This window comes from Monopterus albus, unplaced genomic scaffold (genome assembly GCF_001952655.1).
Source record: "Monopterus albus unplaced genomic scaffold, M_albus_1.0 scaffold55.1, whole genome shotgun sequence".
NCBI classification, from domain to species: domain Eukaryota; kingdom Metazoa; phylum Chordata; class Actinopteri; order Synbranchiformes; family Synbranchidae; genus Monopterus; species Monopterus albus.
In genome coordinates, this window is record NW_018127935.1 from 1,264,577 (window position 1) to 1,282,189 (window position 17,613).

Consider the following 17,613-nt stretch of genomic DNA (forward strand, 5'->3'; position numbering starts at 1 on the left):
TATGACCTCCTCCCCCACAACCAGCACTGCTGCTGCAACACACACAATATTATTTGTATTATGAGCTACTCCTAAATGAACTGTTTAAATATGTCTGTGGGAGTTCATGAGCACAAAGCAGCGATAATCATTTACAAAGGTATTGAGTGCTGAGCCGCTTCACTACAGAGGCTATTATGTAATATTTCAGTGCTACTACAGGGTCAAAAATTATAAAAGATCACTTCATTATTTATATATATTTCACAGAAAGTGTGTTCTTTGAAAGGAAGGACTTTAGCCTAATATTGACTATGATGTTATACAGTCCTCTTATCATAAACCCTTGTGACCTGTGCACAACATTAGCCATCTCCTCCTTGCTCTCCTGCTTGCCTTGCCTCCTCATTCATTGGCCTTTGATTTAGCCAGTGCCTTGAGCCTGTAGCAAGTGGCAGTGGTATAGAGGGCCATGTAAATGTTACTGTCTCAGAGGTTGTGCTCTGCAGAGCGTGAAATGAAATCTGGCAGATTTTTAGCGCCCTGCCTTTCTTCACATGGGACATTCCACAGCATGTGGGCCCTATATAAAACTCCACTGCATGTTCTGATTATACCTATCTGCTTTCTGTATCAATTATTTAACTGTGAGGTCAAAAGTGGGGCAGTGACTTCCATGTGGGTATAAATAATTCCCAACCCAATTACGGTTATTCATTCAAAAAACAGATTAGTATTCTCTCATGAAATTGGTTAGCTTTGTTAATCCAGACTAATCCTATAGATCATGCAACCATATTTCGTTACTGCATGATGTATGAATGTACTGTAGACACATAATAGGACAAGTACAGTGCATATCAAAGCTGGGAGAAATGTTCTGAGTGTTAGCTTCACTTACAAATCAATCACTTATGTTTTTTAAAAGAATAGGCTGGTACTATCTTACAACTGGAGGAGACAGAAGAACTCTGGTACACTGGTAGTGATGCATAATAACTAGCTCAACATTTCACTCCAGGAAAAGTTCCCTGTAAGGTTTCTGCTACTGGGAAGATTGGCAGTATGCTTGAGGGGCTCTCTCCAAATTAAAGTGAAGAACATGAAGGGGCTGTCAGCCTGACGCCATTTTGGATCCAAAACAACTGTGTCAAACCTCCTTGCTCAGTCATTTCTGCCTAAGACTAAGTTTCCTGTGGGCTTTTATAGTCAAGAATGGGATCAAAATAAGCTCATGTACTGTGCATGTAAGGCTGAAAGCAGGGCATCAGAATTCCTGCTCTGACATTCAGGGCATAACTATTATGTAGTCTGAACTGACAGTGCTGTCAGCGTTCAGAGAAGCTCAATAAATCCCTCTTATTATACTCTATTCAGAAGTGATGGGATCAATTAAAGGCTGTCATTACAAAATATCTACTCTTTAAAATACCCATTGTTAAAATTGCTTATCACCACTATTCATCTCTCAGCCAGGCACTTGTGGACATTTACAAATAGGCTCTTCTATTCCATTTAGAGCTGTGCCTTTTGCAGCTTATCTTGTGTAACTAGCTCTTAAATTAATCTCCTTGCTTTAAATAAAAAGGACCAGTTTCCACAAAATCTTTCCTTGACATCGGGTCATGTGACAGTTTGAACCTCCCATGGAGGCAATGACAGGTATGTGACAATGTAAACCAACAACAGGAATGTTCTGTACTGAGGGTCAAAGCTGTTTTAAAGTACAGTATTTAATGCATTTAAGAAACACCAGTAAAAGGGAGTAAATGGAATTCTGACAAGTTTCAGGAAAACGATATTATAAGCAGATTGCAAAATGCTTCACCACCCCCAAGAGACATAAGGCCGGCAATGGATTAGTACTGTGTGGCATCATTGCCGACCAACTAAAAGCTTTAAAATGGCTGAATGCAACTGTGATCACACGTTCTCACACTACGTGACAGTCCCTAGCAACTCACAGAGGGATATCTTCGTCATGGCCCTGATTCATCATCATCATCATCCTCCTACTCCTGCCATGTCCTCAAAGATGGCCAGTCCAGCTGCCACAGGGCACAGCAGAGAGCTGTGCATTGGAGGGATGCTGGCAGGTCAAGGAATAAATGCCCCCTCACTGCTCCACCAAGCTGATCCTCACCAAACTGACACTGTGAGTAACAAGATTCTGTGTAGCTGTGGAGGAAAACCTTGATGAAAACTGAAGTATATAAAATAAAGAGTGATTTTGTTTCTGATTTATCTATTTTAAAGGACAAAGAAAGAGAATAAACAAATGATAAAGCTACTGTATGAAAAAACTAACCTTGAATAAAGCAGTAATTTCCCTTAAAAGGTATAGTAGCCTATAAGTAATTGTAACAGTTTTAGCTGTATAAGTTTGACAGTTTTGCTCCCCATTATAACTTCTCCAGCCATTATTTATCAAATAATGAGTTTTTTAGGGCATGACTGGAGCTCGCTAGACAGCTAGTGGCTAACCACCTATGGTAGTACCCTCCTGCCTGTTACTCGAAGCGGCCACCACCTTAATTAAGGCAGGCAAGTTAGTTTATATAAAAAATTCACCATCCATACAGTTTTCACAGTAGGAGAAATTAGCTATAGAGACCAAAAACAGTCTGTAAACATCTTTATTTCAGCTGTAAAGTTGGGCATTTTAACATGGAAGTCCACGGAAGTCTGACTGCCATTCAACAAACTACAGGTGTTAACAATTCCACAATGGCTTCATTTCTCAGCCTCGAAGGTTGCCACTTGGACACAACCTGCCCCCTAAGTGCACATGTCTATTAAATTCCATACCTCTAGTTTGTAGCCCTTAAGAACACCTTATCCCACCACACTTTCTCAGCTAATGCAGGGATTCAAGCTGATGACACCCTGGCCCAAAAGGCAAGGCAAGGAAGCTTTATTTATATAGCACATCTCGTATATAAAGGCAAAGTGCAAAAATCCTGGATGCCGCCTCCTCTTACTCCAACTTATTGTTCAAATTATCATTCACTTTCATTAACGCCAAATTGGCTCAGACCTAACAAGAATAATGGAAGTTCTCTAGGTTGGATTGCAAAAGCACTCATCAGTGTAAGGACACAGTGAAAATGTCACATCAATTTGTTATTACAGGATATGACCTGTGCTGTGTGGGGATTAACTAGATCAACATGACCCTAATCATCCCACCCAGGCAGCTAAGGTTTGCTGATTGCCCCAAAATATTACTCCCACTGAAATAAGACTTTCAAAGGAATAGGACACCCATTCAAAAATCCATCTTCAACATGTGGGATGATAACAGAAGCTACAGTATATGGCTGTAAGACAACTGCCAGGGTATAAAAGACAAAGTGTCTATATGCTCTAATATAATACAATATAATAAAATGTCTTGTCTGCCACTGTTTGGATACAAACACTGCCTCTTATTAAGTAAAAGTAAAAAATAAATTTTACACAGGCTCTGTGTGCTTATAATTATTATATGCTGTAAGGCAAACACACTACACCGCTCTTTTAATATCATAATCTATAGGGCCTGGTGCCAAAACAGTAAACATCTTCTCAAAAGAGACATCGGCCATGTCCTCTCATCACTGTCAGTCATCCAGACTTTCCTGAAGCTCCAGTCTGCATATTAATCAGGGTCTCTGGCTTTACTGTGTACACGTGCTAACACAATACAACACAAATAAATTAGCTGCAACGCTGCCACTGGCTTTCCAGAGAGATCTTATAAATGATATTAGGAATTATAGGGTAAAATCCCGTTTAGAAAAAAAATAATGTTTGGAGCAGTATTTTCACATTGCCATTTCTGAGCCATGATTGCTTTTTAATGGTTATGTGCCTTTCATATATGCTGGCAAAATGAGGTGTCATAACAGAACTGTTTCAACAAGAAATATGCCTGCAACCCACTCACATGCAGTCTTCATAACTGAGGCAATGAGGGGCTGCATTTAGATTCAAGGAGAGGTTCACACATAAAACTGTAAGAGGAAAATAAAACTTTTATGAAAAAACATTTTAACAGAATGACCACTATTTGACTTTTGATAATATTTGATTATGTGATAAGTGGAAGGACTTTTCAGTTCTGAGAGGAGTTTTAGTACTGTACACACAATGATCCAGAAATCATTTGGAGACTTAAAGCTACAGTATGTAACTTAAGGTAGCACTAGCATGAAACTCCACTTCAGTCCACTCTGCTCCACCCAGCACTCCCTGGCCCTGCTCCACTACGCTCCGCCACGCTCTGCCCAGCTCTTCAGACATTTGTCGTTATGAAATGACAAGAAACGAGAATGCAACAAAACTTACTGATCAAGCAGTAAAAAACTGAAAATCTCTGATTGGTTAGAGAGGTCAGTCCCGCTCAAAACTTTTAGAAGCTAATGTCTCTGTTCTGCTGTTCAATGAGTCTGAGTTAAAGAAGGCTTCGACAGCACCTCTCCACATTAAGACAAATTTTGGAGCAGATTTCTACAAAAAAAAAAAAATCTTTGACAAATGTAGAGCTGCCCTCTAATAGTTGAGTCATTAGTTGAGAGACCTGTCAGTTCATATACATGTATATATACATAGTTTGTTTATTAAAGAAAGAAAAAGAACAAATAATAAAAAATCTCACTGAAGAGCCAACTGACAGTCGACTGACAAAATCCTTAGTCTGGTACAGCCCCAGACAAAAGTTACATACTATAGCTTTAAAAAAAATGGAAGTCATTTACAAAGCAGTTTTGAAAACAGCTGTTAATCAATAATATTGTTCAAAAGCTTCAGAGGTTGGTGAATTATAACACACAATGGTGCGGGTGCACTCCTTGCTCATAGAGCTATCAAGCAGACCAGTACAGATACACAACAACAATGACAAAAACTACAGAATGTTTGTTTTCAACTGTTCCTTTGTTTGTCTCCATCGTCACATAATGGCTGTGAGCTTGTCAGTCTTTCTAACCGTTTGGTTTGATTGAGATAATTTCCTTGCACTGTATGAACAATCATATTTGATCAATAAAAATTCTGAATCAAGTTCAGTCAAGATTATTTGTTAATATTCCTGTGTAATCACACCAGGCTTTAGAGACTAAGCTTTTCAATAAAACTAAAACAAAGAGAATTAAGGATGCAGCTAATGATTATTTTCATTATCAGTTCATTTGGATTTTTTTTTAGTTGTTTAGATGTTTGTTCTAAAAGCTGTCATAAAATTGTGAAAATGTGTGTTATTGTTTCCCAAAGCCCAATGTAATATCATCAAATATCTTGTCTAGCCAAACGTGCGAAACCCAAAAATGTTAATGAAACCAGCAAATTAACACATTTAAGAAGCTTTAACAGGAGAATTCAGGGGGTTTTTTTTTCATAAAAAATGATTTTATCAACTTTCACTCGATGCTGTCCAATTTCCTGCTATTTGACTAACTGACTGACTCGTTGCAGCTCTGAAAAAAAACATACAGCATGTGAGAACAACAGTCAGACAACTGACTGATCAGGTAGATGATCTGCTCTCTATAGCTCATCTATGTGTTTCTGTGTGTGACTGTAGTCTACTATAATAGCTGCCTTCTTAAGTGGAAATAATATCTGTACTTATTGAATGTGAGCAATCTGATACTGAAGCATGAGTCTGTGCATAATCCAGGGTGAGCCACTAATTCCACAGTTAAACCACAAATCCACTGCTCACAGACACATTATGTCAGTCTCATGTCTGCAAGTGACCTTACACACAATGCTTCATTAAAACCAGCCAGAAAATGTTATTTGTGGGGTGATTTCTGGTATTTTTGCATCTATATCTCTGCATTCAGGCCTTCATCTCCCCATCAATGGAGAATATCAATAAGATGGCTATCAGAGTAATACTGTTCAAACAAGCCTTCTCAGTAAGCAGTCTGTGATTAGAATGGCAACAGTAATGGGATGTGTACACTATCACCCCAAACACCAGTTCAGTAACACTTGAAAATTGCTCAGCATTCAGTAGCTGATTCCAGCACAGAAAGGGGTCTGCATTAGTAATGTGTGAAAGAGAGGGAGACTGTACAGGCAGTCCCCCCCAGCGTCTGGCCGAAGGCCGCCCCGGTGGATTATGTTGCTCAACAATGGACGTGGTCTTTCATAGTCAAAGTATGCTCCAATAGCTGGAAGGCATATGAACATGTCTTTCTTCTCATTTCCCTTCCTCTCCCACCAGAATTGACATTGTCCCCTGCAAATGCAGGTCCACAGTATGCCTTTATATCAACAAATAAGTGCCCTAGTTTCTGGTGAAAGGCAAATAAAAAGCATTTCAATGAAAAGGCTTTGAACAGAGCATGCTGTGGCCCTGAATGGCGTCTCGGGTGGAAGGGGACCCAGTGTCACTGCATGTTGGTAAAGACCGAAATGGATGAGACCACTGTGGTTGTTAGTGTTTCCTCAGCAATAAAAGATGAATGAGAACAAAGGCTTGACAGTAATAATGTGATACTGTGCACTACTGTGTGTTATAGTGTGGGTAGAGGAACACACAATATCAACGTCAGAGGGAGAGGGGAAGACAGCCCGAGGCATAAACTGTAGTAAGTCCTGCAGGCATAAATAGCCATGAAGGGAGAATGTAATAGTAAACAGCTCTTTTCATCAGCCATTCGGTGTCTGTGACCTAAACACTACTGCAGACAAAAGTTGTATAACAGAATACTATATACAAAGCACACAAGTGATTTAATCAGCAAGTGTAATGTATTTTGCCTCGTGCTTTAGTTGCAGTCCTATATTAGGGCAGTGGGTTTGACAGCCAGTTAATTATGTGCTGAATAGGGAGAGATGTAATGATACCAATAAAAAGTCCACAACATGATATTCTCGTTACAAAAGATTCTGATTATCATCGCATTAAAAACAGAAGACAAAATATGAAAACATGCCCTTTATTAAATAATAAATCAGCAGGGGTTTTGTATAATGTATATAAAAGATAATGCAGCAGTCCTTTTGGAAGATAAAATACTATATTATTGCAACCGCTGAATCTTAGAAACAAAACAAGTCACACTCACAGTGAAGCATCAGTGTTTTAGTACACGCGAGGCAGGTTTAAGTTTCCCTGTTTGGTGACCATGGTTGGGCTCTCAGTACTGGACCAATTGAAGTGGGTATGATCGACCACCGGGGGCAGTACTGAGCAGTACTGAGAAAAAACACTAAGAATAAATCCTAAGGAGCAGAAAGTTTTCACCCAAAAACTCATCAAAAGGGAGATCATCTGAAGAGGGTGGGATTAGTACATTTATTCAAGAACTGAGGTTCATTCAGTGAGGCCTGTTTCACAGGCAGCGGTGTACACACACACTGCACGAGGCCCTATGCACGGCCTTCAGTGAACGCAGGCTTTTTACATAAGTTCTGCTCTCTCTCAGCCTCACAGCTGGGAGCACAAAATGTAGTGCTCTCCACTGGTTTCTCCACAGTAGCACACAAACTTGTTTTCCTTTCCTTTGAACAAAAAAAAAAAAAACCTGAAGAAAATTTGAAGTAATTAAACTGGCCTGCTAACTGCTCCCATACAACCAGTGTAAATAGTTCAGTGCACAGACTAAGACTGCAGGACTAGTGCAAGAGTGCTTGAAGAGTCCCCTGAAGATCAGCTCTTACTGGTGTTAAAAAGAAGCTGCAGAAACAGAAGATGTTCTGTTTTCACAATTGAACTACTGAAAACAGCTACACATAGTGGCACCTGAAGAGGTTCTGCAGTGTAATTATATTTCAACAAAGAAAAGAAGACAGCCTGGAACTACAGTACATCAGAGAGCACTGCTGACTCATCACTGCTGTCATCCGCAGCCATCATTACAACACGAGTGCGACTTCTGACCTTCTCTAATAAAACCTGAGGGGACAAGTTATGAATAACAGCTGTGTCACCGCAGTGCATTGCAAGTCTTCTTGGCGTCATCATCCCTTACTGTACTGCAAACCCTCGGAGTGTTGGAAAGCAATAATCCAACATTGCTAGTCTTGGCTTCTTTCTGCCCCGGCTGCTCAAATCCGATGGCCCTTTTATAATTTCATTTTTAATTTCAGGGTGCCATGGCGTCAAAGACAAACTCAAAAGTGAACAGGAAACACACACACAAACAAGGCCATTTTGACTATGTGCATTACATCCAGAAAGCATTATCTCTATAATTACATGGCAAAGCGAGGCTTCTTGGGTAGAGGAGAAGTGTGAAAAATATACAGCGATTTTAAAATATTCAACAGTGCTTATCTTCCCTTGAAAGTCTTCTTAATATTCCACTGGCGGCATGTGGAGAGCAGCAGCTGAGGCACTGTTTACTAGTGTTTTGTAGCTGTACAAATGTTTTTTAACTACTTGGTTTAACAACAGCACAACACAAACCGGAGTAGGATAAGCCCTCTGCTAACTGTCATGGCAATAAAAAGATGCAGACACAAAAGATTTTCAAGTCAGTGGATTCTTAGTTTCTTATCATCTGTGAGGGAGGTGAGATGCATGGAAATGATACAGGAGGAAGACACTGCAGCTGATAATAGAAAGAAAGCTAATGAAGCACAGGCACAAGGGTGAGAGTTCACCACAGAGTTCATCATTATCTGACAGGCAAAAGGAAAAGGCAGCTAATGATCACTCCCACAGTCCATTTCCACTATGAAGCCGCTACAGTCAGTTATACAAGCAAAATGCAGAGGGCCTCTAAGGGGGGCTGGATAGGAAGAAGGGCAGGTGCTGGGGTCTTGCATGGATGTTAATGGTTTAAGGAAGTGACACAGGCATCAAGGGAAGATCAATTGATTTTTGACAGTTGGCTGCTTCTCTGAAATACGAAAACATGCTTGAAAAACTGTTACAGCACCCAGGGAAAAAAAGATAAAGAGAAGTGGGAAATGCCTCTTATTCTATGTCATATTATTTAAAATCTGGAGGGTTTGCAGCCTTCAGATGATATTCCATTCATTTTGCTAGGCAGTTAATGACTCCTTCATACTTGGTTGACCAATTAGCCTTGATCCTTTCTTCTCGTCCTTAAATCTTGCTCTACTTCTGCTGAAGTCAGGACAACAATTGCATTTTTTCCCAGATTGGCTCTAATAGCATGTAATTTTCATCCACACCACGAGCCATTAACACAGCTTCTTATTCTTGTAGACTACAGAATGGTGATGAACAAAGGGAAAAGCCTGAAGAAATGAGTGGTGTCTTCCACGATGACAGTGCCCCCATCCATAAGACACAAGGGGTCACTGAATAGTTTGATGAATGTGAAAATGATGTGAATCATATACTATGGCCTTCGTAGTCACCAGATCTCAACCCAGTTGAACACCTATGGGAGGTTTAGACAGCTTCTCTACCGCCATCATCAAAACAAATGAGGGAATATCTTTTGGAAGAATGGTGTTCATGTCTCCCATAGAGTTCAGAGACTACCAGAATCAATGCCAAGGAGCACCAAAGCTGTTCTGGGGGCACGTGGTGGCCCAGCACCTTACTGCGACATTTCATGTTGGTTTGTCCTTTCATTTGTCACATCTGTAACTTTTTGTGCATTTGCATTAGATAAGTGATCTATTCATTCTTAGACTAGAGTCATTTACAGATGCTGACTGAATTTCAGGGCCTATTAATTGTGGCAGTTTATTAATTAATGGAATCACACATTTCAGTATGGAGCACTGCTGTCTGTGCAGACACATGCAACATCATCCAAGGAGGCTGACTAAACCAAAAGAAACTAAAGGAATCAGCAGATTAGAGAGAGAGTTATAAGAATAAAGCCATAACTGATGGGGTACCTACAGCCTGAAAAGCTTCAGTCTATGATGGAAGGAGGATATGGCCAGATTCACCCTAAAGCCTTGGTCACAGAAACCGACATGATGGCACATGTTCTGCTGCATCCCGCAAAAGGCAGCAGCCTGTTCAGATGTTTTACCTATTAGTGTTAAAAAAGAAAAGCAACCTGTGTTGATGTGGCAAAAGGAGCTACATTCATCAGCTTACCCTCATATTAAAATGCCAAAGACAGAGCCGCAAACGCGGCGCGCAATAATGTGTCAGGACATTTTACTCTTGTCTCATTGTCACTTACGTTAAGTGGTAGGGACGGCTGTCCGCGTGTAACATGGAAAAATGCAATCTACCAACTTTGTCCAAACAAATTACCTTGTTTCTTCAGGAGTCCGGGTTTATAGCAAAGTTATGGGAATCTAAACCATCAACGCAACCTCTCCTGCAAAATGATAACACCAGAAAGCAGCATGACGAGGACTACGTGTTTTGAAAAGTGGCTGGCGAAACATGACAGAAGAGACAATCGATTTAAACAGATTTTAACTGAAAAGAGTAAACAAATTCTTGCAGCAGAATTAATGAAATGAGAAAACACTTTGCGCATTTGGTCCCCTACCTTGGCAACACAGTGGACTGGCAATCCGTCAGTTGATTCGACAACGATCCTCTGAATGTCGCTGAAAAAGTCCTTCTTTGCCTTGAAATTAATACAAATTGAGATTGGTCATAAAAGACGTCATTTGGATTGTAAGGTCCCATAGACTGTAGTATCTTTCCACAGTATATCGCTCCGTCTCTGGGCTGCAGAGGCATCACTGAACGTATGAAACATCGCTTTCACAGGAGAGAAGAAAAGTCCGACATGGAGTCTGCTCCGTGGATTCATCAGCGGTCCAGCCAGCGAAGAAGAAAGCAAGTTACGACTCCGCAACACGTTTTAGAGACAGCCTTGGCAATAAAACTTTAATAATGATTACAATTATAGCTACTATTAATACTGGTGATGTTAGTGCGGATAAATATAACAGAAACGATAGCAAAGCTCATCTGGAAAGTGAGCCACAGGTAGCCTATTCATTAATAATGAACTCAGTAATCTAAAGGTTAATCTTCCTACAAATGTCACAATTCAACAACTCAATCATCAACTAAAATATATGGACCCCAACATAAGAATATGGATACACACACACACACACACACACACACACATACATACATATGTATGTATATACACTGCTCAAAAAATAAAGGGAACACTTAAACACATATGAAATCTAACGTGACATTCAACATTAGGTATGTTTATCACTTTAGATTTTAAAAACTGCACACACATTAAAACTGTTTTATTGTCTCTTTTCAATTACAGTTTTCATAAATGTATTACAATGGGAGTTTATTTACATAACAGACACATTTTGAGTCATCTCAACCTAAATATTTGATGTTAAGGACTCTACAGTATACATCATATCATATAACTTGAAATGCCTTATATCGATGAACTTAAAATGTAATTTCCCGCACTAAAGTCAGCTTGACTCAAACAAACTCCATTATCAATTGCTTATATGTTTAACTCAACCACTTGCCTGAATTTTTAAGTTAGTCTGTCCCAGTTAACAGTGTATGGAAAATGAGATTGTTTATGCAAAATCAGCTGATGAATGGATTTTCCTGTGCAGTTCTTATAATCTAAAGCGATAAAGGTATTCAGTCACACACACACACACCAAAAGACAGACACCTCACAGAGATTTCTCCATCAGTCTCTGTCTCTCTCTGGACAAAACTCTACCCAGCAGCTGAGATCTAATAAGCAGGTTGCGAACTACAATGGCACAGTCCTGGCAACAACATCATCAGTGTATATTGAACTTGCTATAGGCTGGTACTGTGTGCTAGTATGTACAGACTTTACATGATCAGGGCTTAATCAAATCAGTTATGCATTTGGAATATAATACAAGGTTCTGGTCTGGATGTAACAGAACATGAGGAAGTGTCTTCATTATCAAGGGATTTACTCTAGCCTGAAACCTTTTCATCAGTTGCAATCAACAATTTATTGGTGGCAGTCAGTCAATAAAGGCGTTTCCTGAAAGTAATATAAATATTCCCCCATGGCACACAGCCCAGAGACAGATACAAGCAGAGAATGGCCAGACTTGCACTGTTTCTATACAAACTGTGCTGGAAGTGGAGAATAATGGATGAATGGTTTAGTCCTGATTAATCCCATTGTGAAAGCTGGCTTTTTCTTTTGAGGGAAAACTCTCAATTGTTAGCCAAAGCTGACTGCAGTAAATCTTCGAAAGCTGTCCTTGAAGAACAGTTGTAGTGTTACTAATATTCAAGCTCAAGATTGTTTTCTGTGCATTGTGTCTGCTAGGGAACTCTTGGTGGTGCAGCAAGTCTCTCAGGAGGCATATTTCATTGGTGTCTTGCAAGTACAGTACACTCATGGCTTTAGCCTACACATCAAAGTGTGTTACAGTATGTGGCTTGCCTCTCAAAATTTGTCTTGAGGTGAAGAAACAGAAAAATACATAGATACTTTTGCTGAAAATTAATAAAGATCCTGAATCCTGAATCCAGTCCATGTTTTTCTCCACTCTTTGGCTCAGCATGCAATAGCCAGCTATTTATCAATAATTCATACTTAAAGGAGGTAGTTGCAAAAATATGAAAGATGACACAGAGAATGCAAAGGAACTGTTAAATTACTTTCGTTATCAAAATTACAAATAAATCACATTTTGACAGTCTGTCAGAGCCTCAAACTGGTCAGCTCTCATACAAAAACTGCAAGAAGAAGCCCTTATTCTGTATTATTTGTTTGTTGCCTACAAACTCCTATAAGCATTTGAGTTTACATATATTAAACCTGTCAACAGGGCAAACATGGTGTATAATTATACATCAGTTTATTACTTAATCCAATTTATGATGCTAGCAGACAAATCACAAGCCATAACAAAGTAAATTATTAATCACTTTACATTATTAGAAATTCTGCTGCTGCTGCTTCAGTGATTACAGCCTTGTAAAAAGGAAAAGCTTAATGAATAGTTTTTTAAAATTGGCAAAAAACATCATATAACACTAGAACGGTTTATTTGCTTATGGAGATGATCATTGCATCCAGAATAAATCAAATGCATCTGAACTGCATAATATCTGAAAAAAGACCATCATATTTTTATTTGTGGCAGCCTACTGATCACGGTAGTATGCAGCAGATGTCACCTGCTTTCAGCTTTACCTTCCCATCTTTTTCATTACTGCCACTCACATTTATTCTGTTGCTCCCTCAGAACAATTTCAAACTTGAGAGAGAGGCATGGCTGGATAAAATCACTGCCACTGGAGAGCGTAAGCATGCTCCCACCCAGCATTTTCAATCGATGCTCCTGAAACTGCCCAGAGGGATGTCTGCAAACCCTTTAATGCTCCCTTCAAGACACTTCATTTAACTCAGGTCTCTTTATATTGAAGGAAATCAATTCCATCCTGAAAAGTGACATGTAAACACCAGTATCTAATCTCAGCCTTGCTGTATGTATGCACATTTTTAATGTAAACAGCATATGTTGTGAGCATGCTGGTTTGGTCTAATTACCTAATAAATATTACACATCTTTTAGCACAGGAAAGTAATTGCAAGTGCTTGTGCTTATATTTGAACCCTCTTAACCACAATATTCATGCAAAAGAGCCAAGCTAATGAACAGAGTGTTAAGATTTCATTAAATGCTGCCTGGAATATACAGTATATGTTATTCATGTTGTTTTACTGTGTGCTAATGTTTCTTTTTCTGCAGCCATCCAAAGACTAGTAAAAGTACTAAGAAGAGAAATGGTATTGAAGCTGAATAATTCAGACACAGGGAGGGGAATACACAATGTATTTTTCCATGAGACTTCAAAGAAAATAAAGCAAGACTTAGAAATGAACTAATCATATCAATATGAATTGAGTTCAGGCTGAAACAGGCTTATGTTAAACTGTTCTTACCGGAATATGTTATCCAGAGAAAAGAAAACTGACCTTGTCCTCACTGCGGTAGGAGAGATGACGAGGGGAAAAGGACAGAAGCACACTTTATGGTGTGTCATAGAGTTTGTCCTTCATCCCTCCAATTCCCTTGGTGGGATTTGTTCTTTTCACACATCCCTAAACTTTCCAGAAGGAATTCAGGGGGAAAGTATTAAATATTGAACACCACAAGTGAGACTGTTACAACAAATGTCAGCACAGTGGAGGATCAAGAAGATCATGTGTTAATGATCTGTGGAGGAAGAGAAAAGGCAGGCCTCTAACTAGCCGTGATGTAAGGAGAGGTGCTGAGACTATTACACAGCGCTGCATGATGTTAAGGTGCTTTACAGATCATCTACCTTTCTTTTTATTTATCAGCAATATCATCTTAAATAGGGATTACCCTTTTTGGCCCTTTTTCCTTTCAAAAATAAATCAAATAATAATCAGTTATCAGAGTTGTTGTACATTTTCTGTTGAAGGAAAGGTTTGACATTCTGGGAACTACACTTATCCACTTATTAAACAGGATTTACACTTCTTCCAAACTGCATGTCAGGAACTCTCGCTTCTGTAATTTTCCACTCCAACAATCCAACATTCACACCTGTTTCTCTCGGTGACTGACCAGCTGTGTGCACCCTCCAGTTATGGGAAAGACTTGTGCATGGTCTCTCTGATAACTAACCCTGGCACTGAATGCTTCATAGGCTCCAGCAGGCTTTCATCACACCAGACCTCTGAATTTCTGCCACTGAGAAAGAACAGTTTCTATTGCCACTGTAGCAGCGTATTGTTGCTTTCTGACACTGTGTTGTCATTCTGTAGCTGCCATGTCCTTTTGGTGGAGACAGGCAAGAAAAAATCCTGCTTGAACTGTTCAGTGACTGATAGAAGTTGCTGACAGAACCAAACAGTGACTATGTTATCTTTGCTTCACTGCACTGTTTTCTCTTTGCTTTTCTTGTTCTTTGACTCTGACTTTCTCATTCTGTGGACCATTTAATTCACTAGGACCCACCTGAAATGACAGGTGTCAGAAGGCTCCTCACACACCGGCTAGACTGTGACCTTGTAAAGACTCGTCTCGTGTCACATTCTGGTCTTCGCACGCCGACTAGACTGTGACCTTGTAAAGACTCGTCTCGTGTCACATTCTCTCTAAACCGATCGAAAGCAGAAATGGATGTGATTAAAAGTTAAATGCAAGTGTTGCTCTATACATTTAAAACTGGAAATGAAATGCATTTGCCACATTGTCAGGTTTATGATGGGGTAATGAAATAACCGTTACAAAAGGCTGGCACATCATTCTAGCTGCCAGCCAGTGTCAGTTACAAGAAAGCTGAATAAATTAAAGGGAACTTATTGCTGCACAAATAGGGAAAAAAACCTTTTTCTTTACTAACAGCAGCTTCAATAGACCATAATGCAACAAGATTTACTTTTTAAAAGGTATTAGGTCTCTGTTTTTCTACTGAATAAGTCTCATTCTTTCGACATAGCATGTAGGTGCGACAATGAATTCCTGGAAATGTGGTGAATCACTGCCGTACTGTCACAGCGGGTTGTTACACTATTTCATTACAAAATAACATAAGCTGATCATGGGCCACAGTGTAAGTACACTTGACTGGAAGTTTCCTAAAGCTGTCTCAGGACATACATGTCTTTGTGAGAGTCAAAACAATGCAGATCTCCCCTGATATCAAGCCATTCCACATTTGAGGCACTCCAACAAAGCCACTAAACCACTGTGTTCCACTGCTGGGAGTTTATAGCTCAGACAGTATTGGATTCAGAGATGGAAGAGTGGGGTTATAGGAAAGTAAATCATTGAGAGCTGAGAAAAGAAAGCTGGTGAATGAGTGATGTGCCGCTACTGTGGGCAGACATTGCAGAACGAAAGCTTTTACCATGGATACCAGGGAAGGATCACATTAACCACAGTCACAATATGTGTACCTTATGAGACAGATCCTCTTAGAATAGTATAATTAATCATTAGATAGTCCAGCTAAAAGGCACACACCTTGTCTTATTTCTCTAGACATCACTTTCTCTGTTTGTCATACACTATCTCAGTGAGGTCACCATTTTGTCTCCTGCATATTATACATTCAGTTCACCTCCATTCAGAGGTTTGTACTGCAGGCAGGGTGAATCGGGTAGAGTGTATGCTGTCCATACCAAGCTGAACATGCATGATGCAAACGTGAGAATTAATTGAAACTACGTGAGTTGGGATGTGATCAGCTCCTCTTTCCCCTCAGATTAATCTTATGGTGTGCTGTGCCCCCCAGGTTGAGAGCCACAGGCCTAACACATTGGTCCAAAGTCTCCCATAGATGTTCAGTTAGGTTGTTATCTGGTAATTGTGAAGGACATAGCAAATGATTCACCTCATTTTCTTTCTCATCAGACCAATCATTGTCTCCCTGTGCTCTGCATACAAGCATCTGCATTCATTTTCCTACAGTATAAACAGCAACCTTTCTGAAAAGGGTTTCTTTCTTCATCATTGAATAACTATAAATAATTAAATGCCAGTTAACAATAACCAGTGTTCACTTAATGTAGTACTTTGACACAAACAGAAGTAAATAAATGTCTCACTGGAAACAAAAATCCATAGTACCAACACAACAATAAAAGGCTTTTCATCTTTCATTTTAGCACATTTGTCTGACCTGACGTGATCTATTATTTTCTCATAGCAGGAGTGCTGCAAGCAATCCCTGGTCTAGCTGACAAGCTGTGAAGTTAAGCCTCCAAATTTCCAAAATCAGATTTAGCCCAGCACCATTATGAGGACAATAAAATTCTGAAGCCCTTATCGTTGCCTGCATTGTTTCGATACATTATTGAGAATCAAAGTCTTTGTTTTGTGTAAAAATGAAGAACACATCATGCTTTTTTTTAGCTAACTTTGTCTGCACTCCTTATTTACTCCTGATTGGTGACATTGCTGCTGCACAGTAGTTCCCCCCACTAAGACGAATCATGCCAAGTACTCCACAACAATACATTTGGAGAAATGAATGCTGGAAATAAAACTAATCTGAACAATATCAGTTATAAAGCACCAGACATACAGTATGTTAGTTGCATTTAAGGCAACGATTTTCATTTTCCAGTCATTAATACTGACACCATGTCTGTTACAAGCACTGCATGTGTTTTATATTACGCTGAAGTACACTCGAAATTAAAATATTACATATTTACTTCTCAGGAGACAAAGGAAAGACTACTGTAAATGGCATGGCTTTCCTCTCCACTAGTATGGAACATACAGTAGTAGCTCTGCGAAAGGTTGTGCAGTCTGAAATTTAAAAAGAAAAAGAAGTGTCATGTCAGGAGAGATGTTCAGTGATAATACAGCACAACAGTAAACAGAGGTGGTTACCAAGGTCCTTTGGCAGAACAAAAATATTATTTTGACAGCTTCTCACAGACCAAAGTGGTTTCATATATGTAGAGATTTATCTCTTGTGATGGCTTGTCTGAGTAGAAGAGGTGGGGGTAGGGAGGAGTAAGACTGGATGTGATCCTTTCATCCAAACTAAAAATATGGTGTCTACTGCTGCTTAAACAAGGTGAATTTGCTTCCAAGCAAAACCAATTTAACTCAAGTAACCCATTAATTCTTGAGCAAGAACAGGATTCAGAGCTGAACTTATCTGGTTTGATCCTGACAAATCAATATACTTTATCATTAAAAGTTGCACAGCGTTTAATGTTTTAAATATTGCAAAGCTTGAAAGGCTGC

The 17,613-nt window shown here is 39.4% G+C and overlaps 1 protein-coding gene across 5 annotated transcripts in view; it reads right to left on the bottom strand.

The window, feature by feature from the left end:
* dlgap1b (discs, large (Drosophila) homolog-associated protein 1b) overlaps positions 1–10,657 on the bottom strand; it is an 81,800-nt gene extending 71,143 nt beyond the window's left edge. For all 5 annotated transcript variants that reach the window (XR_002275139.1, XR_002275140.1, XM_020602329.1 and 2 more), the window contains exon 1: positions 10,413–10,657. The gene's annotated coding sequence lies outside the window, so the exon portion shown is untranslated. The remainder of the gene's footprint in view (positions 1–10,412) is intronic.
* Between the last annotated feature and the right edge of the window lie 6,956 nt (positions 10,658–17,613).